The 25,717-nt window shown below is 44.3% G+C and overlaps 1 protein-coding gene across 1 annotated transcript in view; it reads left to right on the top strand.

The window, feature by feature from the left end:
• Positions 1-25,717, top strand: part of LOC140695029 (uncharacterized) — a 93,940-nt gene that overhangs the window by 55,217 nt on the left and 13,006 nt on the right. The window contains exons 13-14 of the mRNA XM_072957988.1: positions 9,486-9,625; positions 14,063-14,281. The gene's annotated coding sequence lies outside the window, so the exon portion shown is untranslated. The remainder of the gene's footprint in view (positions 1-9,485; positions 9,626-14,062; positions 14,282-25,717) is intronic.

Genomic DNA, 25,717 nt, shown 5'->3' with positions numbered 1-25,717 from the left:
CACACCCTCTCCCCACTGGTAACCATAGTTTGGTTTCTATGTCTCTGTGTCTGTTTCTGTTCTGTAGATAAGTTTATTTTTTTGTTTCTTTCTATTTTTTTTTTTTTTAGAGTCCACATGTGAGCAATCTCATATGGTATTTTCCTTTCTCTTTCTGGCTTACTTCACTTAGAATGACATTCTCCAGGTCCATTGATGTTGCTGCCAATGTCATTATTTTATTATTATTTTATGGCTGAATAGTAGTCTATTGGACAAATATGCTACAACCTCTTTATCCAGTCATCTCTCAGTGGACATTTCGGTTGCTTCCATGTCTTGATATTGTAAATAGTGCTGCTGTGTACATTGGGGTGTAGGTGTCTTTTTCAATTAGGGTTCCTTCTGGATATATGCCCAGGAGTGGGATTGCTGGGTCATCTGGGAGGTCAATTTTATGTCTTTAGAGGAACATCTATACACTTTTCCACAATGGCTCCACCAAACTGTATCCCCACCACAGTGCAGGTGTGTTCCCAATTGTCCGCAGCCTCTCCAGTATTTATTGTCTGTGAACTTCTCAATGATGGCTATTCTGACTGGTGAGAGGTGATATTTGATTGCAGTTTTGATTTGCATTTCTCTGATAATGATATTGAACATTTTTTCATGTGCCTACTGGCCATTTGTGCGTCTTCATTGGAGAAATGTTTCTTTAGGACTTCTGCCATTTTTTGAATTGAATTGTTTGTTTTTCTTTCTATTAAGTGTAAAAGCTGTTTACATATTCTGGGAATTAAGCCCCTAGCAGTTTCATTTATTGCAAATATTTTCTCCCATTCCATAGGTTGGGTGTCTTTTTGTTTTGCTTACTGTTTCCTTAGCTGTGCAAAAGTTTGTAAGTTTAATTAGATCCCTCTTGTATATTTTTGGTTGTTTTTCTATTGCTTGAGTAGACTGCTCTAGGAAAACATTGCTGAGATGTATGTCACATGTTTTGCCTATGGTTGCTTCTAAGAGGTTTATAGTGTCTTGTCTATATGTTTAATTCTTTAACACATTTTGAATTCATTTTTGTGTATGCTGTGAGGGAGTAGTCTAACTTCATTGATTTACATGCAGCTGTGCAGTTTTCCCTGCACCATTTGCTGAAGAGGCTGTCTTTACTCCATTGTATGTTCTCACCTCCTTTGTCAAAGTTTCAATGACCAAAAGTTTGTGGGCCTATTCTTGGTAAATGTGTTTATCCGTTCATTGATGGATGGATATTGTTAGTAACTTTTGGCTACTCTGAATGATACTGCTATGAATATTGATGTGAAATTTTTATGAGAATATGTTTTCATTCTGTTGGCTGTACAGTTGGCCCTCCATATCTGTAGTTTCCACTACATGGATCCAGATGGCTGATTGTAAAGGGACTCGAACATCCTTGGATTATGGTATCCAGGGTGTGGGGTTCCTGAAACCAACCCCCCAAGGGTATTGAGGGATGACTCTACATATAGGAGTGGAATTGCTGAGCCATATAACTCTAAGCTTTTGAGGAAATACCAGGCTTCTCCAAAGAAGTTGCACAATTGTCCCTTTCCCCTGGCCGCATATGAGGTTTCTCTGCCTCCTGAACGACATTTGTTATTGTCCGTGATTTGGTAATAACCATCCTAGTGGGTGCAAAATGAGATCTCATTTTGATTTTGGTTTGTCTAGTGATGTTGAGCATCTTTTCATATGCTTATTGGCCATTTGTATATGTATCTAAATTCGTGGTAAATTTAAAAATTGGGTCTGTTTTATTGTATTGTTCAGTTGTAAGAATTCGTTATATATCCTGGATGCTACTCTCTTATTAGATACATGTTTTGCAAAATTGTTCTTCTATTCTGCACATTGTCTTTCACTATATTTTTTTAAACATTAAAACAATTTCTTTACAGGGGAGGTAGTTAGATGTACTGATTTATTTTATTTTTCTTGCTAAGCAAGCACTCTCTGACTTGAGATACCCATTTCCCCTGTCATTTCACTTTCTTGATGATGTCCTTTGTAAGAAAAGGGTTTTAATTTTGATGAAGTCCAGTTTATCTGCTTCTTTCTTCTATCACTTGTGCTCTTTGTATTGTATCCAGGAAACCAAAGCCTATCCTAGGACCACAAAGATTTATACTGTGTCTTCTTTTAGAAAGTTTATAGGTTTAATTTTTACATTTCTGTCTGTGATCTACTTTGTTTTAATTTTTATTTGTTATATAAAATATGGGTGTTCAGATTCCAGATTGATTCTTTTGCCTGCAGACACCCAGCTGTCCCTGCACAATTTGTTGAATAGACTATTCTTTCAATGGGGTGTTTTTGGCCCCCTAGTGGAAAACTGTCTGTAAATGTAAGTTTTTCCCCGTGGGTTTTTATTGTGTCTCATAGATTTATTTATCCAAACTTATGCCAGCAACATACTGACTTATTACTATAGCATTTTAGTACCTTTTAAAGTGAGTCCTCCAACTTTACTCTTCTTTTGCAAGGTTGTTTTGGCTATCCTGGGCCCCTTGCACGTCCATATTAATTTTGGGATCAGTTTTTCAATTTTTGCAAAGAAGTCAGCTGGAATTTTGATAGGGATTCCACTGTATATGTAGATCATTTTGAGGAGTCTTAATATTTTTAATAATACTGTCTATCATTCCATGGAAATGGGATGTCTTCCATATATGTAGATCTTTTAAAATTTATTTTGGTGATACTTCAAAAAGTTCAATGTACAAATCTTGTAAATTTTTGTTAAATGTATCTCTCATTTTATTTTTAATGCTGCTGTAATTGGAAATGCTGAGTTTCTTATGGGTGGGACTATATATCAATCTTCTTATTTCTAGAATTCCTTAACAGCAATTACCCTAGTTATATATTTGCTACTTAAATCTATCCACAATTCCCCACCCCGTGTTATAAGAAACCAAGACCCAAGTTAAGCTACCTGAACACCTATGTGGAAATGTGAAATGAGACCCTTGGGTGGGGCTTTGTGCAGATGATACTGGAGCTTATTCAGGATGGCTTCATCGTAATTTCTTTTAAACAACCCTTTCGGTGTATTTAGTCAGATACATTAAGAACATGCCCTTTTGATGTGCGGAGTAGCTAAGACTATGATTTTCAAATAATTTCTAATGAGAGTGTTGTTCTTGAAACCTAATTTGCATCAATCTTTGAAGATTTATGTTTCAGGGGCTTTGACTAAAGAACACCTGTCTTTAATCAATAACGACAACTAAATGCTCAAGCAACATGTAAGAGCTTGAGCAAACTGCCCCTACCCCATAGTGCTGGGTGCCTGCAGCTGCAACTGGAGTCAGCGCTTACCTATCCCAGTACGCTTGTGTTGATCTGCTCAAAGTGGTTCGTCCAACAGTTTGTCAGTAGTCTGTTGGACAAAGTCATTAAAAATTGATTGAAGGTTGCTGGAATGCAATATAATCTTATTAATATTAATTAAGCACATATTGAGTGCTTATTGTATGATGGAATTGTCCCTCAGCCTCACATGAATATTATTTCTCTTGAAACCTCACATATTTCCTTGTTAATCTCACTTTACAGATAAGGAGACAGACAATTAGGTCTTCTCACTTTTGGGGGAGCTCATTATCAATGATGGGAAGTTATAAGGAAAAAGATATTGATTCATCATGAGAAAACATTTTTCTGAGGGTCAGCAAAGAAGAAGATGAACACTGAAGAAGGTGATCATTGTTCAAGTGAGACAAGCCCTGGGTTGTGCGGAGTCAGCATCCCTGTCCTAGAGAAGGCACGTGTAGAGCTGCGTACTGGGTGAGGCGGCGCGGCCGCGCAGGGAACGCGGATGCTGGGCCGTTGGGCTGTGCTCAGGCCCGGTGGGGCTTTCTCCTAAGGGCAGTGGACCATCATTGACAGATTTTATGTTGGAGAGTGGGGTGCTCTCGTAGTTCACTTTTGTCTTGTAGAATGCTTGGAAACATTTAGAAGGCTTGGCAGGAGGTGATGTGATGAGTCAGAGTAGGGTGGCTGCGAGGTGTAGCAGTGTTCAATTTTCAAGTTGTTTTCAGGCCCAGGCTTGTGGCTCAGTAGCCGTGTCAGTTTGAATGACGCACTCAAGGAAGTGAAACAATTTATCTAATCAATTGAAGCAGTGATGTACCCAATTCCCAGGACTGTTGTGGAGATCCAGTGAGATAACATTTGCAGTGTACAGCATGGTCCCAGCACAGAGTCAGTGCTGAGTGAGTGACAGTGAGTATCTGGTAGGTCAGGTGTGGGTGGTGGGACTCGGTGTCTGAGGATATCTGGGCCCTGAAGGAGGGGTCCATTCACATCTGTGAGTGATGGGTCTGAGTTGGGAGAGGCACGGAGAACTTAGCCCCGGACCAGAGGCCCTGGGCAGGACGGCTATTGGAGGAGCACCGTGAAGTCAGCTCTTTGCAGGTGGAGTTGGAGGTGCCCTTGTGACATCTAAGTGCAGTGTCACGAGCTGAAAGAGGAGGTCTGGGCCAAGGCTGTGCATTTTCGAATAATGTCAACTCCTGAGGACACCGAAGTATTGATCACTGAACGGAAGTCATACTTTATAGGACAAATGAATAGTAGTATCACCTCTGTCATCAAAGCTCACGTCTATTTATTCATCACTCAGTTTGCTAATTGGGTACTTACAGAGCTCACTTCACCGTCCTCCCGTGGGCTCAGGCTCCACAGAAAAGAGCTGGTGTGTCTTCCTCTTTTCCAGAAGAAGACACATTTAGCTTGTAGCCTTCTGTACCTCGCCAGACTTAGGATATTAGTTTGTTGGTTTAATTGTATTTTCTGTTGGCCATGTCCTGACAGGAGAGAAATTTTACCTCATGGTCATGTTTCAATTAGCTGTTACTGAGAATTGCTGATCTGATACATAGTGTATGTATTATATTAACTTTGTAGAGTAGTTATCATTTTTCTGTCTTTGCCCTTTAATTTTGATTGCCCCTTCAGTGTTCTATCCTTTTTGGGGCCTTATTTTTTTTTAATTAAAAAATGTCTGTTAACAGTTAAGAAAACAAAAACAAAGAAAAAATGCACATGGGAGCTAAATTTAGAAAATGTCTAGTGTGTTTTCTATCTCGGCAATGGAGGGTTCTAGAAACTCGTGAAAACTTTCATTACACAAGTTCCTTAAAATGCTGATTAAGAAATAAAACCTTCCTTCCTCATCTTTCAAGCTGCACAACAAATTGTCAAGAAAGTGAGGGGAAATTCTCAGAAGCCAAGACAAATTAGAAAGCAGGGTTTCTGGGAGATATGCGAGCCTTAGAATCCCTGGGGTGCTGGTTCGATCCTGAACTGATTTTCAGTTGCCTTGACAGGAGGGCAGGATGTGAGCCCCAGGCCTCTGACACTAGGAGTTGGATGGGGGATCATATTATGGGCCAAGCCCATCCTGAGGATCTTGGTTTACTAAAGGGTGAAATAGGAAAAAAAAAATTCCTCAAGGCAAGAAAATAAGGAAAGTCAATTTTGTTGGAAGAGGGGAAAAATAACAAATCCAAAGTAAGGATATAGTTTAAAGTTGTTCTGGCATGAGAGTGACCACAAACACCTGGCAGAAAAGCACAGCTACTCCTTGATTGATAAGTTGTGTTTTGAATGAATCAGTGAACAGCCATTCTGAAAAAGGCCTCCAGAGTCTTGTGGATCAAGATACTGGACAGCAAACACCTCCCTTCCAAGGTCTCATTCAAATAACCAGAAAGGTTTTAAAGGAAAGAAGCCATGATCATAGTCCTATTTATTAACATTTCTATATGCTACGAATTCAGAGGTGACTATGTAGTTGTCTCCTCTATTATGGACCTTACTTTCTCTTTGGGGAGACAAAATGACATAGTTGGTAATCTTGGTGGAGGGAGGTGTTAGTCTGTTGCACTTAGCCAGGAGAGGAGATTAAGAAAACAGTGAAGGGTGGGTGAAATTTTTAGCTGAGGACAGTCTTGTTCACTTGGCTTTTAATTGCAGGCTCAATGAGCTGTCACTGGAGGGACTAGATCTTACAGAGGATGGACTTAGCTCAGGCCTCATTGGAATGGACAAATGAACCTGGAGAAAGACAGTCAAATCTGTGCAGACATTAAAGTTCACTTGAACGTGCTGCATCCCTGAGCCAAAGATAGGACAAATATGCAGCAATTCTTGAGGACAGAAGAGTGGTTTTTAAGGTTCTCCAAGAATGAATCCCATGGAACCGAGAAGGCCAGTTGTCAAACTGAGACTTTGTTCTTTGGACGGTGTACCCAGCAAGGGTATTGGCCTTTAATATGTTTCCATTTGTCTTTAATACTTGTCTGTTGATGAGGACATGGGCACAAATGTTTGACACCTTGTCGAGGCGATTTTGGATACCTGCCTAGAAGCACGGGCACAGTTGCGGCTGCTTCATACATCTTGCAGCCCGTCCCTTTCCCCTGCTCCGTGATCACGGCAGAGTGGTTCCTTGTTGACCTGTCCGTTTCCTCTGTGACATCATAACCCATGAAAAGACCGGAGCATATTAACTTGGCTTTGTTAAAGTCAAAGAAACAGATCAAATATGGAGTCAGATTTGTTCTTTCCTATTTCAGTAGTACCATGGAGATGGCAGTTTGGGCAGCTTTTTGTAGTGTCCTGGAGGCTTTCTCTCTCAGCTTCTGGGCGCCTCTATTGAAAACCCTTCATTGCTGTCTGGCCGGCTGGTAATGCACACTGCCTGTTTTGCCCTGAAGATGTGTTCTGTTTATAAACTCATCTCTACTCCTTGGAAAACAACTCAAGAAAAACTCAGTTGGTTTTCCACCAGCCATGGGCAGGGGTGAGGTATACCATGTTATTATTTCATAAAATAATAGTAATAATAGAAATACTAATAGTACTAGAAATAATAATAGTATTATAATAATAATAATAATAATATAAAAGAAGTCTTAAAACAGGACTGAGCACACTTGAGAGAGTCAATAAATGCTTTCTGGCTTAAATCAAAAGTGATGACTTAGTGATTCCATGGCTGCTGTATTTGCTAAGCTAGTTACTCCTTTGCTCCATTACACATTATTTTAACTGAAAAAGAAATGCTAGCAAATGGTTAAAAAAAAAAACTCAGACAGAGCACAAAAATACACAAGTGAAAGAAGTTTTCCCTCATCCTCTGTTCTTTCAGCCCTGTCTGGAGATGCCACTGTTTACTATCTTTTGGGTGCTTTTCCAGATATGCTTTGCACATTCCCACCTATGTATGTAAATTCCTTTAAAATTTTAGTTATTTTTAACTTAAAGAGATTTAAATCCTCAAGTGGCTTCTGCCCGGGTAATAGAACAGAACAAATCTGACTCCATATTAGATCTGTTCCTTTGAATTTAACCCTATGCTCTGTCTCCTAGGCTTCATCTTGCTTGTAAAAAATTGTTGCCTAGAGCCTGAAATACACAGGAGAGCTTATTCTGAAGCTCTGACCTTTAAGGATATTTAACACTTTTTCATTCATTAAAAGATAGCAAATTGCAGAATAGAAAATAACGTTTGTTTTGTTGGAGATTTACAGGGATCTGACCCACGCAGATAGCTGTAAGAACAAATGATTCTAACAAGAAGGAATTCCTACACTAAGAAGTTTGCAACAACCAAGCGCGTAGGAAAGGAGCCTGAATTGTGACTTGGGGAGATGGTTTTCCAGAACATTAGTTTGCCAACTAGGTCTACAGAAACTTGCTATTCCAAGCCCCAACATCTGGTTTCCAAACTTATTGGCCTGTCCTGCACTGAGGAGAATGAATTTGGACTTGGTAACACTCCTATCTACCTAGAAAGCTGGGCACTGGAGCTGAGTGTTATGGAAACAGGCCAGCCAAGAAACAAGCACCAATCGGAGTGCTGGAGTACTCAGAATTATTATGCCGGCGGGCTCAGAGGGGCTTCTGCTCCGAAGTTCTGAGCACCTCCAAGACGTGCACATGAGGTTTTAAATACTTCAATACAAGTAAGGGGATATTAGCCAATAAGACTTAAAGAACATAAAGCAAGGAATCAGTACACTGGAGCTTATCAATTTGTAATAGATCACGTTACTGACACTTGTTGAGCTTGGAATTACGAGTTAGGTTGTTAGGCCAATAAACTGACACTAAACTTCAGATTTACGAGATAGCCCAGCAGAACTTAGATCAGTAAACCGACACTTATCACACTTAGATTTGTGACTTAGCTTGTTAGCCCAGCTGGACTTTTCCTTCACATGAGGACAGCTCTCCCACCCCCAGGAAACCACTGTGAGCCCTTGATGTTTCCACTAGGGTGGGGTATGGTTTACCCAGGAGGGATGGGGACTATGCACCAACACTCAGGCAGTCTGCTCTGTCTGGGGCTCTGATCTTGTACCGCACCACTCCCCCCAGCCCAACACCTGGGACAGTGGAGCTAAGGCAGTGATCCTTCCTGCCTGTTTCCCAGCGTGTAAAAGGGGAATATGTGCTCTTCCCAAGGAAGTTCTGAGCGACAACACCTGCGGGTGCTTGGTTCTCAGAGCAACAGAAAACCCAGCTCCGCATGGCGGCAACGGGTGTGATCCCCGTAGTGTTTCTGCAGAAGCATCTGATGGAGGGCTGGATCAGGGAGGTAAAACATGAGCTGCGAGACTTGAACGGTTACAGAAGGGTACAGAGGTAGGTCTGCCATCTCAGGGTGCCCTAGAGGTAAAGCTTTTTCTCTCCAACTCCGCTACGACACTCCCCTATCCAGACCCATCCCTTCTCTGCTCTTCCTGTCCATCTGTATCCCTCCACTTTTCCCCTCTTCTCCACCCGCTCCCATCTTCTCCCTCCCTCGCTGTCCCACCTTCTCTCGCAGAATCCAGAGGATCCATGTCCCTCCTGCGCATGCGCTGTCGGTGCCTGGTGGTCCGCTGGTTCGAAGCTCCACGTCCAAGCCGGGGATTGGCCCCAAATGCTTCTCAACTCTGTCGCCCGTTAGGCCTTTGGTTCCTGCCTGGGGCCGGGGCTTCTGGCTGTGGAAGTGCAAGGTGGGGGGCTCCCGGGAAAGGGTTCAGGCGGCTTCGGGAGGGTGATCCGCCTTTCACAGCCCCCAAGGGCGCCAGTCAGCCCCTGTTCAGCTGAATTTCTCTGGCCAGACCCTTCTGACAGCACCACCTGCCCCGGCGCCCCGGCCACAGCTGTCCAGGTCCAGGTGTGCGCCTGCCACCTCTCACGCAGCCGGGATCCCCTCAGTCCACGGCTGGCGTCCCCTTCCCCTCTCCCGCCCGCGAGTCCTCTCCTCCCGGGCTTCCTCTCCTCGGCCGCCTGCCCGTCCCCACCAATGGGCGGGCTGTTTCCCGGGTGGGCGTGGTCTGCGGACCTGGACGGGAGCGGGCGGCTTATGCTGGTGCTGGGGCTGGCCTCCGAGCGGGGCTGCAGCCCGCACCCCCCCTTTCCCTCCCCCCTAGGGCTGCCCTCCTTTCCCTTTCACCCTCCCTCAGGACCAGCTCAGTGGCGTGTGTGCTGCTCCCGGGGCTGAGGGCCTCTGGCTGTAGCGCCCAGCTTCACCTGGTGGAGTCGGGAAAAGGGAGCATCAGTGCTGAGCAAGCTTCTGTCTCCTCCCTCAGTGTTTCTGCCGCAGGTAAGTACCTTGAACACTTTCAGGTATTATGATGGCGGTGCTTGTTGATGTCACGTGTTTTTATAGTGAGAGGGATTAACAGTGGTGAAAGCAGGGCTTGGTTCTGTTAAAAATGAGCTGAAGGCATGAAGCTGTGATATCCTCCTTCCTTCCCTCTCCAAGGGTGAAACGTGTGACAGTCAATTTTAAAAAGATAGTTACAGTCCCTAGCTAGCCCAGCCCAGCTAGTGTGTGTTAACAGGAACAGCATCACCAGAGGCCTTGGAGACCCAGGGATATTGCAGTCCTAAAGAACTCCTGGCACAGTTTGGTTTGTATTGGTTTTTTGTTTTTCTTAAATTGTGGGACAGACTAGTGGTATAAAAAGAAAAATATTTGTCAAGAAATATTTTTTCATATAACAGCGTTATTGTGATATAGTTCACACACCATGAAGTACATCCATTTAAATGGTAAAATTCAGCAGCTTTTAGCATATTCACAGTTGTGCAACCATTATTATTCCAGAACGTTTTTATCACTTCAGAAAGAGCAGTGGAAATTAATGGCCTATCCACCCCTCCCCAGTGGTGGTTCTAAAGAAATTTCTTGGCTAATCTTGACCATAAATTCACTTGTTACATTCCAAGAAAAATCTGGTAGGAATTCTAATCAGAATTGCAATGAATCTGTCTATCAAAACAGGAAGAATTAACGTCTTTATGGCACAAACTTCTTCTACCCATGAATATATTTCGGACCCTATATTTTCCTCTGTCCAGAGCCTGGCCCATGGGAAGTCCTCACTACTTGTTGGGCTTGTGAATGATGAGATTCTATACATCGTTAGTTGCAGCTGTAGCCTTTCACAGAAGAGAAAAGAAACCTCAGTGAAACAAGTGACTCACTGATGGTCAGAAAGAGTGACAGCCATTGCTGGAGTGATCCAGTGGACTTGGTGTTTGCAACCAGAATTCTCCACCACCTACAGCTAAGGGGATTAGAGTGTTCTTTTATTTTTTCTTAATGGCATTGCTTTTATTTTTACTTATTTTTTAAATTATTTTTTATTTAAGTGTAGTCAATTTACAATGTTAGTTTCAGGTGTACAGCAGAGATTCAGTTATAAACATATGCATATGTATATATATATGTTTTAGATTGTTTTTAGTATAACTCATTACAAGAAATTGAATATAGTTCCCTGTGTTATATAGCAGGTCCTTGTCATTTATTTTATATTTACTAATTTGTATCTGTTAATCCCTCCTTTCCTGCCTGCTAAATACAGTTTGCTTTCTATGTCCATGAGTCCATTTATAGGAGCACCATTTTTCCTAGTAATATATGCTCTTTGGCTGCTTTCAGTTTCAGTAATTCCATCTTATCTGTGGGCGCTTTTCTTCTGGTTGCCTTTATGTGGTTTGCACACGTGGTAATAGAGATCTTTATTTGGGAGGACCCCAGGTCTCGTGTAGTCCCTGGTACAGAATGCCCACTGAATTGATGATTGAACTGGGAAAAAAGCACAGTAAATGCTGGAATTTCCACTATGGTTGAGAATTCCAGGTTTCAATAACCTGTTTAGACAACCTTACTATTGGCTGCACCCATACTGGGTAATTTGGTGGAAATTCATGGTATGGTGGTGTAGAGACGGGACCTTATATTCTTCTTCTCTTTCTATTTTCTAACACTCATTCTCCTGGGCCTTCCAGATCCTCCCCCAGAAGTGCCCAGGGCTGGCTTGGTGCTGCACTGAGGCAATATTTGTTAATAACGCCCTTTCCTCTTCTCCTCTGAGCCTCCGTTTCTTTCTGTGCACAATGAGCGCTTAGACTAGATAAATACTTTTCAGTTTCTTTTAAAGCCATGTTTCCTTTGAGAAACAGAAAATGCAAATATCTCCTCTCAACCCAACCCTTTAGATTTTGGTATGTCCTCCAAGGAGTGACATAGCTCTTTGTGAAAAATTGATGTGATTTTGATTGCAGGTGACACAGAAAAGACTCTTCAGAGATTTATTGCAGGGAGAGGGCAGGAAAGAGGCAGTATGTGACACTTTCTAGTGTGAGCAACGGAGCAGGGACTTGGATTTAAATACGGTGTCTGACGTGGCCTCTCTCTAATCTTGTAGAATGTGATAAACTTCTCTACCTCAGTTTCTTGATGTGTCAAGTTGGGGTGATAATATTTTAAGGCTTCTGTGAAACATTATACAAATAAGACATTTGTGTCTCGGTAGAAACAAGATCTGCTAGGGATTCAGGGATTTGTTTAAAAAAAATTGTTGTCCATAGCACTCTGTCTGTGTGTATTTAGACGTTCCTGGAGGGTGAGGGTGAGTCTAAAGTCCATTGTGGGACAGGTGGCCCATATTTCTCCGTGTCCCAGTTTACCCCCTACTCCCCAGTCCTCTTCCTCAGTCCAGGATGAAGTTCCCTAGTAGATTTACACAGAGGTCTTGTGGAAATGGCTTTTCATTTTATTGTTTCACCAAGAAGGGCTGCCATCATGATCTCTGTGGTCAGGTTTTGAAGGGCTGCCATCATGATATCTGGTAAGAATTCTATGCAATTTGGAGTTCCAATTTAATGAAAAGAAAAAAATTACAAATAGAAAATTAGAACAAGGGTGGTGACAGGGGCTCTTTTAAGTGGACACCATTAGCTTTGTTAGCTTCAGGTGCTGTGGCCTGTTGCCACGAGGACCCATCCTCTTGCTCTGAAGTTGGAGGGACTAGTGGGCTCAGTGGGAATGTTAACTGAGTGTATCTCATGGGCTGGGCATTGTCCTATTTGTACTGTGTGTTCCTTATTTGAGACAGTGAGCTCACCTAACCTCGATAACCTCTTTAAAATATTAGACTTTTAATTTTGAGATGTAATGTTGATTCCCATGTGGTAGTAAGAGATTATATGGAGAGGGCCTATGGACCCTTTGCCCAGTTTTCTTAATGGTTCCATCTTGCAGTGTTGGGGTACAATTCATTACTGACTCACTAACAATTTGAGGTTTGTGTTATTGCCCTTATTTCTATTCACGATTAAACTGGGGCTTCGAGAAGCACGCAGGCCTGTCCAGGTCACCCACATTGTTAATGCAGAGTCGGGTGAACGTGGGCTTGGGATTTCCAGGCAGTACCATTATGATGGTTTGTGGCAGGGAGCAGCATTCACTTTGCTTGTTTATTCATTCATTCAACAAACATTTATTGAGTAAACTCTGTGGGTCAGATGCTTTCATAGAGTTATCTGATTCTTCAGCAGTACTGAGAATCAGGTAATGTTTATATTTTTTAATCTGAGAAAATTAGCTCTGAGAGGTTATAACCCCCCCAAAGGAAGTATAACTCATAAAGGAGGGATAGAACATGTGTACAGTCACCTCCTTTTATGCAGGTGGTACCCTATGCATTTTACATTTTCAAACATCCGTAATCCAGATATATTCTTGTAAGGCAAGGCTTTTTTTTTTAATTGAAGTATAGTCAAGTTTACAATGTTGTGTCAATTGCAAGGTGTTTTTTGACTTTTGAATTAAAAAATACTTTTTCAGCTGGGTAATTAGGTGTATTTACTTGTTTCATTTTTAAAATGAGGTACTGGGGTTTGAACCCAGGACCTCGTACATGCTAAGCATATGCTCTACCAATGAACAATACCCTCTACCCCAAGGCAAGTTTTCTTATCCATTATTATGAAGCTTAGGAGTTCAAATAAATTGAATAGGAATCCAGATCTTTTGATCCTACTGTGGTCCTTTTCTTTATATTCTGCTGAAGGGGGTTGGGGAAGCATTTCCTTTGTTCATTTCTTTATTCAGCATTTTTGAGCAGTGACTTTGCATCAGGGCCTTGCTAGGTGCTTGGAAATAGAAAATAAGAAATGACCTTTCTCTGCAGAGGCAGGAAGCCTAGACCAAAAGCTGGGTAATGTGATCGAGCTACAGTAGCCATATGCAGACTCTGAGGACAAACTGTACCCTTGGATTTGCTTTGGCTTCCCTTGTCTTCTGGCTGGTACACACCAGGTCACCGCAACCCAGATGGGCCCGTAGCACACAGCAGAGAATGTACCTCGATCTCCTCTCCCCTCTCGGCAGGGCCTGCAACATGAGCATCCCTGACTACGTGCAGTGTGCTGAGGACCACCAGACTCGTCCCGTTGTGGTCCAATCCATAGAGATCATCTCAGAGGAGAATTTCTTTTGCATCTATCAGCTACTCACCTCGGTTAGCCATATCAGCCCTTGTGGCTCCCAGTGGACACTCTGTATCCACTACAGGCACCGCTATGTGCCCGAGAATCGGTGGAGCGTCTTCCAGAAACACCCCAAGGTCGTGGGCCTTGTCACCATTACCGAATGTCTCTCTGCCAAGGCCTTCGAGAAGCTCCACATGCAGAGGAGCTGTATGGCACATCGCTTAATGACTCTCAGCTTTTTGTCTTTGTGCAGCATGGGGAGGTAGCCGAGCAGACGCGCACCGACGTTGCCTTCAATCTAAGAGTACTGCAGGGTGGTGGAGAAGAGGATCGAGGACTTCACTGAGTCACTCTTCGTCTTGCTCAAGTCCAAGTGGCTGGATGGTGGCCCCAAGAATTCTGGGGACAAGATCCCCCTCCCCTACATCCCGTTTGAGAAGGAGGACTTCATGGGACTGGACACAGACAGCAGGTAAGTTTACCTGGAAGCCAGTCCACCTTGGCTGTGTGCTGGATTGCTTCCCTACATCCAGAAAGGGATCAGCAAGGAAGAAGTCAATCTTGTAGCCAAGGGGGGAGGGAGGTGCAGCCCGCCGGTTTCCAGACATTTCAAAGTGAATCCGCCTTTATTTCAGAGAGATCCTTTTAGGGTTAGTGTGGACACTTATTCCCGCTTTACAGCCAGGAACATGGTGGGACCCCTGGAGTTGCTGTCCAATAAAGTAGCCAAAGCCACTGATGCTAGGAGCACTGGGGAGGAGGCTGGACTCAGCTGAGATGTGCTGTAGGTCAAATGCACATCAGACGCTGAGGCTTGTCTAGTAAAAGTACATAAACTATCTCTTTACTTCCTATATTGATTACATGTCAAAATAATAGTATTTTACATACAGTAGATTAAGTAAGATCTGTTCTTAAAATCACATTCTAGTATTTGTTTTTTGTTTGTTGGTTTGTTTCTTTGTTTCAAATTTTAAACGTGGCAACTGGGAAACTTTCTTTACATGGCTCTCATTTCATTTCTGTTGGGCAGCCTGTCCTGGTACATGCTCATCCCTTTGCTTATAGATGAGATGCTGAGCCCCGAGAGGCAGAACGAGGCGCTGGTTGAGCTGCGGCTGGAGCCGCTGTCACCTGCCTCCCAGGCCCAGCACCTTTTCAGCTCAGGCCGTCTCTTCCTGCCCGACAGCCACCATGCCAAGTTAGGACATCAGAAACACCGCCAGGGACTTCCTAATGAACTCCTTATGCAGGGAAAGGCGTATCACGGTGTATGGGACAGAGCAGGGAAATGTTCATTCCCACTTTGTCCCTGTGATTAAGTCAATGGCCCCACTTTGCCTCGGAAGTACAGATGAGCTCTTCTGGGCTGCCTACCCCCCACCTTCTGCTCTGTTTCCCCATATATCTATTGTGTTGTCCCTCGGGCTGAAGAGGGTGAGATGCCTTTGCCGAGACGTGGTCCCCCTTTGCTGGGGTGAGTGAGGGAAGCTGTGTCCCCCCGGCCTACGGCCTCGGTCCTTGAGTCTGGAGAGGGCTCATGGTGGTCCCACAGGTGGCGGTCAGAAGACCTGGCATGTGCTACCGGGCCCTCTTTGGAGGTGGTGCTCTGTGATTCTTGAACTTACCTAAGATCAGATCCTACTTTCTGGTTGTTGGTAAGTTGGAGGAGAAGATGCTAGAGAATTGATAAAAAGAATGTCTAGACCAGCCCTGTGAGTGAGAAGCACAGGGGACACTAGTCCCACCTGCGAGAGCCCACCTAGCAGGCTCTGGATGAATTTTCTGTTCCTCCCCAGAAATACCTCTATGGCTTAAGGAAGAGGAGAGGCATGTCGTGGCCATGATCTGTACTTGTCCTCACAGGGCCCTGTGATCTATATGCTCGCACTCCCCATCTGCTTCTTGGAGATTAGTTGACATGTTTAGGAGCCTGGGCACTGCTGAGGGCATAGCTCCCAGCACCGTGCTACACAGAGTCTGGCTCTGTTCACCTCACCTGTCAACTCCTGCTGAGGCCCCAGACATTAGTCAAGGTAGGTGCATCAGCGAAACCTAAGCAGGGACCACCTTCTCCCCCTGGGCAGAGTGGTGAGTGAGCAGTGGAAGCCTGGAGCCCTGCCCCAGCCCCCACGCCAGTGCCACTTCTTTTGTCATAGGAGGCACTGGTGATATTTTTGCTCAACAAATGCTTGTCTCTGAGTCTGCAGACCCACCAGAGAATGCCAGCTTGTTTTTGCCTTTGAACTCTGCCCTTGGGACTTGGCGGAGTAGCCGGATGTGTACTTAGCCCACAGTGGTTCAGCGCATTAAACCTGCCTCCTTGTGGGTCTGTCTATTCTGGTACCATAAGGGCTCAGCCAGCATCTGAACGTCATTGAGATAACGCGGCCAGTGAGCTAGGGTCAAGCACATTCTCCTCCAGTCACTTTTACTCCATTGTTTCTTTTACTATTCCACAGTCATTAATTTTTTAAACAATGCTTTGGTGCAGGAGCAGAGCCTCATTCTCTCCTGCTACTCTTGGTGGAAGTGAGTAAAACGGTCCAGACTGAAATGCGACAACAATTTGTAGCTCAAAAGCTGCCTAGACGCTTGTAGGTCGAATTTTGGTTAGGGGAGCTGAACACGTTGTGGTCCCCCGGCAGCGCCGCTCCCCTCAGGCCCCTGCTTTCCCTTGAGCAGGAGGTGAGGTTGGGCCTCACCATCCCCGTGTCCCTGGCCTCACACACTCACATAAATTCTTGTACATGCAGTCAAAATCATTTTTGTTCTTGTGTGATTCTAATTTTCTCTTGTTCCTCTTTTCCTTTTTCTTTACTCCTGTTTCACTTGTACTGCCCAGTGAGCATGTTGTTGCTTCTGAAAATGTGGGCTGTGCACACCCTGCATTGGAAATAGCCAGATTGCCCTCCGTACAGTCTCCATCACTTTAAAAAGCAACAACTTAACAGCTGTTTTGATCCATCTATTATCTTAGTCATTTTTTATTTTCTAATTTTTTGGAATATTTGCTTTGTTAGCTCATCACCCACTGGTGTTTGATACCTGTTGAAATCCTTGCTTTTGAGGAACATGTTTGGTCCTCCTTTTATTTGGTGACAAATGCGCCCTTATTAAATTTGTTTGATTGTTTTGAAGAAGTAAGATGCGAATTGATTTTGTCGGGTGCTCAGGGATTCTTTTCATGGAGTATTTAAACTTGTAAGGTCAAACTCTGCAGCATTTTGCTCGATTCCTGCTTTTACACAAACGTGCTCGGCACGCGGTTCCTGGCTGTCGCTGTGTGACGTGCATGACGGCGCTTCCTGGCCGTCATGAGGAAGTGGTCGCCACGGAGGTGACAGCTGCAGGGGACGCTGTTGGAGGAAGCGGTCACCGTTTGGTTCTTTAATTTTTTTTTTTTGCATTCAACTTCCCCGTGCCATTTACTTTACTTTGCCTTCATAAAGGGGCAGAATTGGGTCTAAAATCCATGACACTATTTGTTCCCTTTACGAGGCTGGTTTTTCTGGGTATCAGGACAACATGACCTTCTCCTAAGTAGCTGGCTCACCTGGATCTGTTGGACACAGGGACAGCTAAAAGGGCCGTAGCTTCCTCTCTACTCCAGCCAGTGGGCATTCAGAGCTGGGTCTGTGGTTTGCCTCAGCAGCCGTGCAGACCTCCCTGCCCCGGCCTTTACTTTTAACCCATGTTGGCAGTAAAGATTTGAATCCGTTTCTGTTGCAGCTGACATCCACCACTGACAGCCGTGTCGTTAGTTTGTGGTAGTCAGTCTCCAACACCCCAGACAACCGTGAAGGAAGATGATTTGGCCGACCTAGGACCCTGGATTCTCACCCTCACCATGGTTCATCTCACCCGGTGGAAGGGTTTGGCCACCACCATCATGCTGACCATGAGGCCTTGTTTCTCCTTTCATGCTCTGGTCCAAATGTGGACACTTCATTTTTCACTGAATTTGTCTCTCTTGAGACAGGCCAGAATATCTGAATGAGTCCATCACATTCTGGGTGGGGAACAGAACAGAAGTAAGTGTCACAAATTGATGGAGTCTAGGCTGTCCGGGTTGGCAAATGCAGGCTGGGATCTGTGATGGCTGGGCTGTACACTGGACACAGGCCTTTCCCGTGGCTCCTGAGAGCCCATGAGTTGAAGTGATAACAGCGTTGCGTGGATTCCCCCATCCTCATCTGCTCATTGGCAAGTGTGTCTGCTAATTAGGAGCTCCCCCAGACCTCGGGCCCTTCAAAGCTCAGACCATGGGAGAACCTTGAGTCCCTTCTCCTGGGCCTCCTGTGTGAGAATCCACTGCCTTCTGAGGTGAACAGCAGCAGGAGATGCCTCCCCCTCCAGGGAGCACCCTACGGAGGACTGTTAGTGCACCATGCTGTGAGCTTGTGTGTTTCCGGCCATGGTCCCTACAGAACTACAGTTGAGATGGGCTTATTGATGGAAATAACAGGACTGATTCCAGGGCAGGGCCTGGGGGAGGGAACAGTGGAAATTGAATGTGACCTCAGACACCTCGGTGGGTGTTGGGGCTGTTACTAAAATGGGGAGTCTGGGAGATACCTGCCAGGAATGGAATTCTAGAGTAAATGGTGGACATGAGGCATTTTTAAGATGCCATTTGTCATCCAAATTAGGACTTCAAAGAGGCACTCGGGTCGATGAGCCTGGGGCTCAGGTGAAGGAGCCGGACTAGAGATACACGTTGGGAGTCGTCATTCTTAGCTGGTGTTCACAGCCTTGCATGTGAATTAGATCATCTCGAGAGCTGCAGACTGAGGCTGAGGGGGGGGAGGGCTGTGTCTTGGTTGGAGGAAAGCCCAGACCATACAGCTTTGGTGTGTCAGTCAGTGGCGTTTGCCATTTTCAAAGCAATGCCAGTTATCCTTAAGGGGCCAGGGGCTGGGCAGGGCCAGCCAGGAAGAAATCTGAAGGGAGGGTCGTGGCCACGTGTGCGTCTTGGGAAGGTGCAGAGTCTGCAGGGTACGGGAGGGTAGACTCCTCAGATGCTAGAGTTGCAGTGAGGAATGGGGAGAAGTTAGTCACAATCACCTGTGAGGGAGGGAGGGAGGTCTAGGGAGCCCCACCTTACCGGACTCGCTTTCCCATGAACAGAAGGCAGTCAGACAGAGGATCTGAGGTGAGAAGGGATGGGCACTGGGAGGGGAGCCAACCTGGAGAATGGTGCTTGCAAAATTCTGGAATAGTCTCCCTGAAAAATAGAGTTAAAAATACCCAGACTCTTAAGAACATTGTTAGTGACTTGGGAGGAGGCAGTTGTTTTTCTGGCCTCCTAAGGGTAAGGCATGTATCCAGGGATACACAGAAGATACGGGCAGTCTGTTCCGGGGGCTTGATCGTTACCGGGGGAACAGTGCAAGTTTAAAGGGGGAGAAGGGCAGCGGAGGGAAACTAGCCAGGCCCCGTGTCAGGTACCAGTCGGCCGCCCTACTTGCGTGTTGCATTCACATCCATGCCTCCCAGGTGGGCGCTGACAGCCCCCTTTTGGGGATTGGGAAGCCTTCTCAGAGGGGTTAAAGAATTGGTCCATTTAGTGACTAGTAAATGCTGTAGCAGGATTCAAGCAGGGCCTTGTCAGAATTCAAGGGCATGTTCTCTCTACTGTTTCCAGTACTTCCCTGTTATACCTGGAATGGTGAAGTGGGTCAGTTTTGGAGCCTTTCAGAAAAAGTATGATTTAAGCGCCTCTGGACTGTTTCACAAAGCTCAGCATTCTTTGATGGTTATGAAGCACGCAGTGATTTTCGCCCCAGAGAGGTAACGTCTAACTCATTTGATGATGACGTGGTTGCAAATGGTGTACAGGTGCAAAACCAGACTTTGCAGCTTCTGAAGGGAAACTCTCCAGTTCTCCCTTGGTCGGCTTTCTTCCTCGGGATGTATCTGTGCTGCAGCATAGGCCTGAGCTTTCCATATGGAGTGAGAGTTTAATATCCGATGTTAGCATAAAACGGTCAGATGAAGAAAATCGACGTTGACAATTTATTTTTGGGTTTCATTAGTCAAAATATACTATCAGTTAATGGCCCATATAGCAAATGAAATTGAGTACAGGACATTGCATTTCTTACTTTCTATTTAGAGTTCTCTTACAGAATAATGTTGCCTGCTTTGGAACATCAGCTCCACCACTCACGGCACCTATCAGTGTGTTGGTGTGATTGCATTTACAGAGTGAATGTAATCTGGGCTTCCTCAGCCCCAAACACTTCAGTGCAGAATCACGGGCTGTAGACGTCTGTTAGTCACGCAAATACTTCTAAAATTATATGATTCCAGAAAAGAAAGAAGAGAGAGAGAGAGATTGCCTTTATCAAATTTCCTTTCAGTTCTAAATGAAAACTGTTGTTGAGCAGCTCTGGTTTCCTTTGGATAAGAATATATACATTTCTTTGCATGTAACCTGGGTTTTGGGCTAGAACACCAAGTTCTTGCTGTCCACAAGCCACAAAAATAGTAGCCAAATTGCACACGTGTGAATTAGTTTATACCTTTTTCTGAGAAAGTATCCTTGAATTTGGGACTTGGGCTGTGATTTCTGCTTTTTGCTTCCCCCACCTGTCTTGTAATCTCTCACTCCTTCCCACGTGGTTCCCAAGTGTTCGTGGTCTCAAAGGAGCGGGCAAACACCCAGTTGGTCACCATGTACTGCTGCTATAGATAGAGCCCAGACAAGACCTAAAGGACATTATCAGAGAGGACTTCCTGGAAGAAATGGGCTGTACATTCAGTTGTGAGGACAGAGTAAGAGTCAGCCAGGAGAAGGAGTCAAGAATGTGTCTCAGATCGCAGGGGCAGCCCGGGCAGAGGCCTGGAGGCTTTTGGCGTGGGGACCCGGGGAGAGTGCCCTGTGCGGTCCAGGGTGGAGGGAGCCCCTGCTGGGGAGGACACTGGAGAGAGTCCGGGGTGTAGGGCTTTGGAAGAAGTTGAGTTTTACTAGAACTGACACAGTAGGCAGTGAAGGGTGTCAACAGAAGTGACCCTCAGGAAAGGTACTTCTGGTTTTGCTTCTGATATACTACAGACAAAAGGGTCGGGACGGGCGAGAGCAGGTATGTCTGTCCCTTTGAGATCCAACCCGTCATTCATTTATTCATAACACGTGCACTTCAGTGAGTCTAGGGGAGAGAGAGTGTAGCCACATAAATAAGCAAAATGTATTTGCTTCTTGAGAGCTTAGCGTTGTCAGTTAGCCTAGAATGTTCTAGGAAGAGAGGAACAAATTGTGGAGGTTGGAGGGAGGGAAGGCTTCCTTGGGAAACAGTCAAAATGAACCTGGAGGCAAGTGGGAAGTAGGAGCAGGTCAGGGGGCTCCTGAGGTCACTGGGGACCTATGTACTGAGATGAGGCTGGGCGAGCAGGGTCTGGGGTGGGGCTAGAACTCTACCAGGGAGCCTCTGAACTGTTTGAAGTGGGGTTGATGTAATCAAATTTGTGCTTTGGGAAGGCTGTCGTGGCTTTGTGTGTGTGTGTAGCGGGGAAGAGGTGGAGGGTGCCACCAACTGGGGGATCATTTGAAGACCATTCACAGGCTGGGATATGGGCTTCGGGGCTACTTGGGGACGGCAGGGGCAGTGTGGATGCCGGCTTTTCTTATGGGGGACTTGTTAGCGGGGCTGCCCTAGAGGCACCTTGTGGCTGGAAGAAAACTGATGGAGGCTGCCAGGGGGACATTCCTCTTCTCTCTTTCCATGCCTAGTGTGATTATCTTAGCTCAGCCAACATTTGGAACAAAAGAGCTAATCTCCAGGGTTGCCCAGGCCTTTGTAGAGCTCCTTCGAGTGAGATCTGATAGGATTTAGGTTTGTGTTCAGATCTGGATGTTCACTTAGCTAGAAACGTCCTGTCATTTCGATTTCCATAGGGGTTTTTATTCCTGATAAAGATTGCTTTCTTGGTGAGAGGAAAATTATTACAGCTGTTGTCTTTTTCAAAAAAAATCATATGTTTTAAGAGCTTTAATATTCAAAAGAATAGGAATATATAAAATATTTAAGGAAGTCTTTGGTGTGGTTTCTTTGCTTTCTGAGCTAATGTGGACTTAGAGCCTTTGTATTACTTAATAGCACATCCTTGTCAGTATTTAAAGAGCTGTTAGTGAGCACCCCAGGCCCCACCTCTCAAAGAATCGTTAAAGTTTGCTCTGAAATAGTGAGGTCATAAACGTCTTGTTTTCAGAAATCAAAAGGTTTTAAATACGCACCATAGCTCCATTTATAAAATAATAATAAGTTCAAAATTAAGAAAATGGAGGATAATTGATTTTTTTTAAAGCCTAAACATAAACTTTCTTGTGCTAATTTTGCAACTGGAAATTTTGAAAAGAAAAATCCTACTGCAATATCATCTACGTGGTATATATATATGAGTTTCACGTTTGAAAAGTAACTGCGCAGTGGTTCTCAAAGTCAGGAGCATTCCAGCTCAAATACTGGCAGTGGTGGCTGCTGGTTTTCAATGGAAGAGCCTAAATTTGCCTTCTTAGCTTTTTTTTTTTTGTACTGAGAAGGTTGAGTAGTGCTTTGCCAGCATGATTTTCGGGCAATTTGAGGGCAGCTGTCGTGTTCCAGCAGTGAGATATTTCCATGCATTTTATTTTCTGGACATCACCAGGGCACATGTGGGGTTTGTGCCTGCAGGCTGGAATGCTGCAGGACTCCCTAATCCATCACCATTATGTCCTGGTGCTGCTCCGGTCAGTGAATGATTTTCTGTGACTTGGAGGTAATGTGGTCTGATGGTGATGATCAGACGTGCAGTTAAATGCTATTAATTGAAATAAGAGTAACCTAGAAACATTGCTCTAACAATACAGGATGAGGGAGGAGGATTGGCTGAGCTGCTTGCAGTGGGATGTCTTCTCAGGTGACTCCCTCACCGTGATTCCTGCCAATATCCGCCCCAGCCCTGCACGGTAGTCCTGCCGAAGCAAGCAAGCACTTTGCTCAGAAACGCACTGAATTTCCTTGCGCCTCTGTTTGTTGGCTTTTTTTTGAAAACACATTTTGCCCTTTGCTTAAATGCCATCCATGCTAGTCACCCCTTACACTCATTCTTCTGGACCTCGTCCATACATAGCTGCTGAATGGATGAACAGAATGTAGTATCTCCATGTAGTGGAACATTATTCACACGTAAGAGTGAATAAAAAAGAAAAAAAAAAGAGGAAAATGAAAAATGCCACCTGTTTTGGGAAGTCCACCCTGACTGTTCAACCCACACTTTTCCCTTTGAAACACAATCACTTATGCTCCACTCTACTCTTTTTGATAGTACTTACCACCTTCTAATAATCTTTAACGTTTCCAAAAAAAATAAAAAATAAAGAGATGCTGATGCCACTTCAAAATATACAAGCCTTGCTAACAGCATGTTAATTGAAAGGAAGCAGACACAAACGGCCAGATATTGTTGATTTCAGTGATCTGAAAAGCCCAGAAAAGGCACATGCAGAGGCAGAGAGCAGGTGATGGTTGGAAGGGGCTGGGTGGAGGGGGATTACGGAGTGAATGCTAGTGATAGGGGGATTCTTTTGGGCTGATGAAGTGTTCTGGAAATAGAAGGTGTTGAGGGCTGCACAACTGTGATTGTGCAGAAGACTGCTGAGCGCTGTGTCTGGGAGTGCCTGTTGTTGGGGCATCTTTATTTTGTTCACATCCTGCAATGTGAAGGGCCATCTTCTGCTGTGGTCATTCTACTCCTGTGAGTGGTGAGGGTCAGGACTTTGTAGAGTCCTGTTTCTTTTCTCCCTCTGGCTGAGTGTAGGCAAAAAAATTTAAGCCTGAGAAAGTGCTCCATCTACAGAAATGTCTTTCAGTTTTGCCTGGTGTAAAAATCTTGAGAGCTTTTAACCGTTGAGGCTAGTCTGTGGGGGTAAATAGCCTATGAAGCCTGGGTGAGCCCGGGAAGAGCCGCGCTTCCCTCCCAGACACGGGTGGGGATTTCACCCCCTTTCAGGCAGTGAAGGGCCCAGACCCGTGGGCAGACTTGACAATCGTGAATATTTACGTGTATCCGCTGCTTCATCTTGGATATTAATTTCAAGCTGAGTCAGTTTGTGACGGCAGCCTCATCCTACATCAGGAATTTATAGTATCTGCTCTTTGAGGTGAAGACCTGACAGACTTGATTATTTAACAGTCTGCTTTGAATTGATATCTCAGATTCCTTTGTCAAAAGCAAAACAGCAGAAATACAGACGTCCTTTAATTCCAATGTGGCCTGGAACGGGTTTAGTGTCTGTGCCTCAGTGGCCTTATCTGCGGGTGGGGAAGATGATAACAGTGCTTCCCTCAGAGGAGCTGGTGAGGGGAGAGTGAGAAGCACAAATGGAGGACTTACACGAGATGCTCATAAATGACCGAATTTAGTGCTCTCCGCCTGGTGAGGCCTTAGGGGTAGAGATGTCAGAACAGAGCAGTCCTAGCCGGAGCTCGATACGTGATGGTAGCTGTTATGATCAGTATCACCACTGTGGGTTATCAGGTAGTTTTAAGACTTGGTAATATGATTTCATGAATAATGTTAAAAGACTAGACATCTCAGATCCAGTTTACATAGTCCTCAAGATTTCTTCTGAGAATTGGATGGTTTCTTCCCTATCTTAAATCTGAGATGAGTCTCTAAAAATTTCCGTATTCCTCCATCCTTTTGCTTTAATTCTCTATTTCTTAAAAAACAAAGTTTTTAGATGGAGTTACTGGGGACTGAATTGAGGGCCTCATGCATGCTAAGCACATACTCTCCCAAATGAGGTATAATCTCTTCCCTGATTTTTTTTTTAAATTTACATCTTAATTTTCAGAGGTTAGAGGCCTCTAATTATTTTTCTGGAGACTTGTCCATGAACCTGTAAATCTACAATTAATGGACAAAATTTGGTTTATTAAAAAAAAATCTATAGAATATTCTACAGTCCACCCAAAAGGAAATACTCATGGACTTAAAATGTTTCTCCTTTAAGGTGATTTCTCCTGTTTGGTCGAGCTTAATTTGTTAACAGCCATCCTCATCATCATAATGACCAAACTCGCTGTGAGTGGACGCCTAACTGAGGCTAAAATGCTTTGCTCATATTTTACTTCATAGCAAGTGTTTGATTGTAGGTATCAGTGTCTCCTTTTTTGTAGCTGAGGGATTGAGAGATGGGTCAGCTTGCCCCAAATGACACGCAGCTGGCGGTGGCTAGCTCGATGCTGGAATCCAGGCTGCACAGGATGAATTCTCAATTGCTCCTCTAATCAGCTTCCCGTTGAGTGTTTTCCCGAACTCCTGTGAGCCCATAAATGACCGATTTTAGCTATCTCAGCCTGATGAGGTCTTCAAAGGAGAGACACCAGTGAGAATGAGAGGCAGAGTGGCATAAATTAAAATTGTACATTTTCACAAATGTTTTATTCTCAGGTAATGACTGTAAAGGAAATAGTTTTTTAATTTAGTGCTTTGTGAGAACTAAAAACAAAACATTTAAAATAACTATTGTGCAAGAGAGAAGTGGTCTTTGAAAGTCCAACTGTTGCTAATGATGTTACTTGTTTTTTCTAGTGGTGCTTATTTACTGAAAAATTTCCAAACACTGAATTTGTTTTATGTAGTCTTAGTATGAAAGAAAACTTTGTCAGTGAGTATTGTAAGTAAAATCCTTACTCTTTTCTTTCCTGATGATGAATATCTTAGTTGTTTACATGGCTTAAGTATATTTCGTCATTTGTGAAATTTGAGTAATATGGTTTACCTTGTCTGACTGTGAGAGCTGGACGCCTTGTATACAAAGCACCGTAGAGGTGCTTAATAAAAATGTGCTTTCACAGTGACTGATAGTTTAGAAGTATCAACTCTGAATACTAAAAAGGGTAGCTTATTTCTGATGCAT

The sequence above is a fragment of the Vicugna pacos genome, unplaced genomic scaffold, assembly GCF_048564905.1.
Source record: "Vicugna pacos unplaced genomic scaffold, VicPac4 scaffold_124, whole genome shotgun sequence".
NCBI lineage: Eukaryota > Metazoa > Chordata > Mammalia > Artiodactyla > Camelidae > Vicugna > Vicugna pacos.
This window is presented reverse-complemented; position numbering and strand designations above follow the sequence as displayed.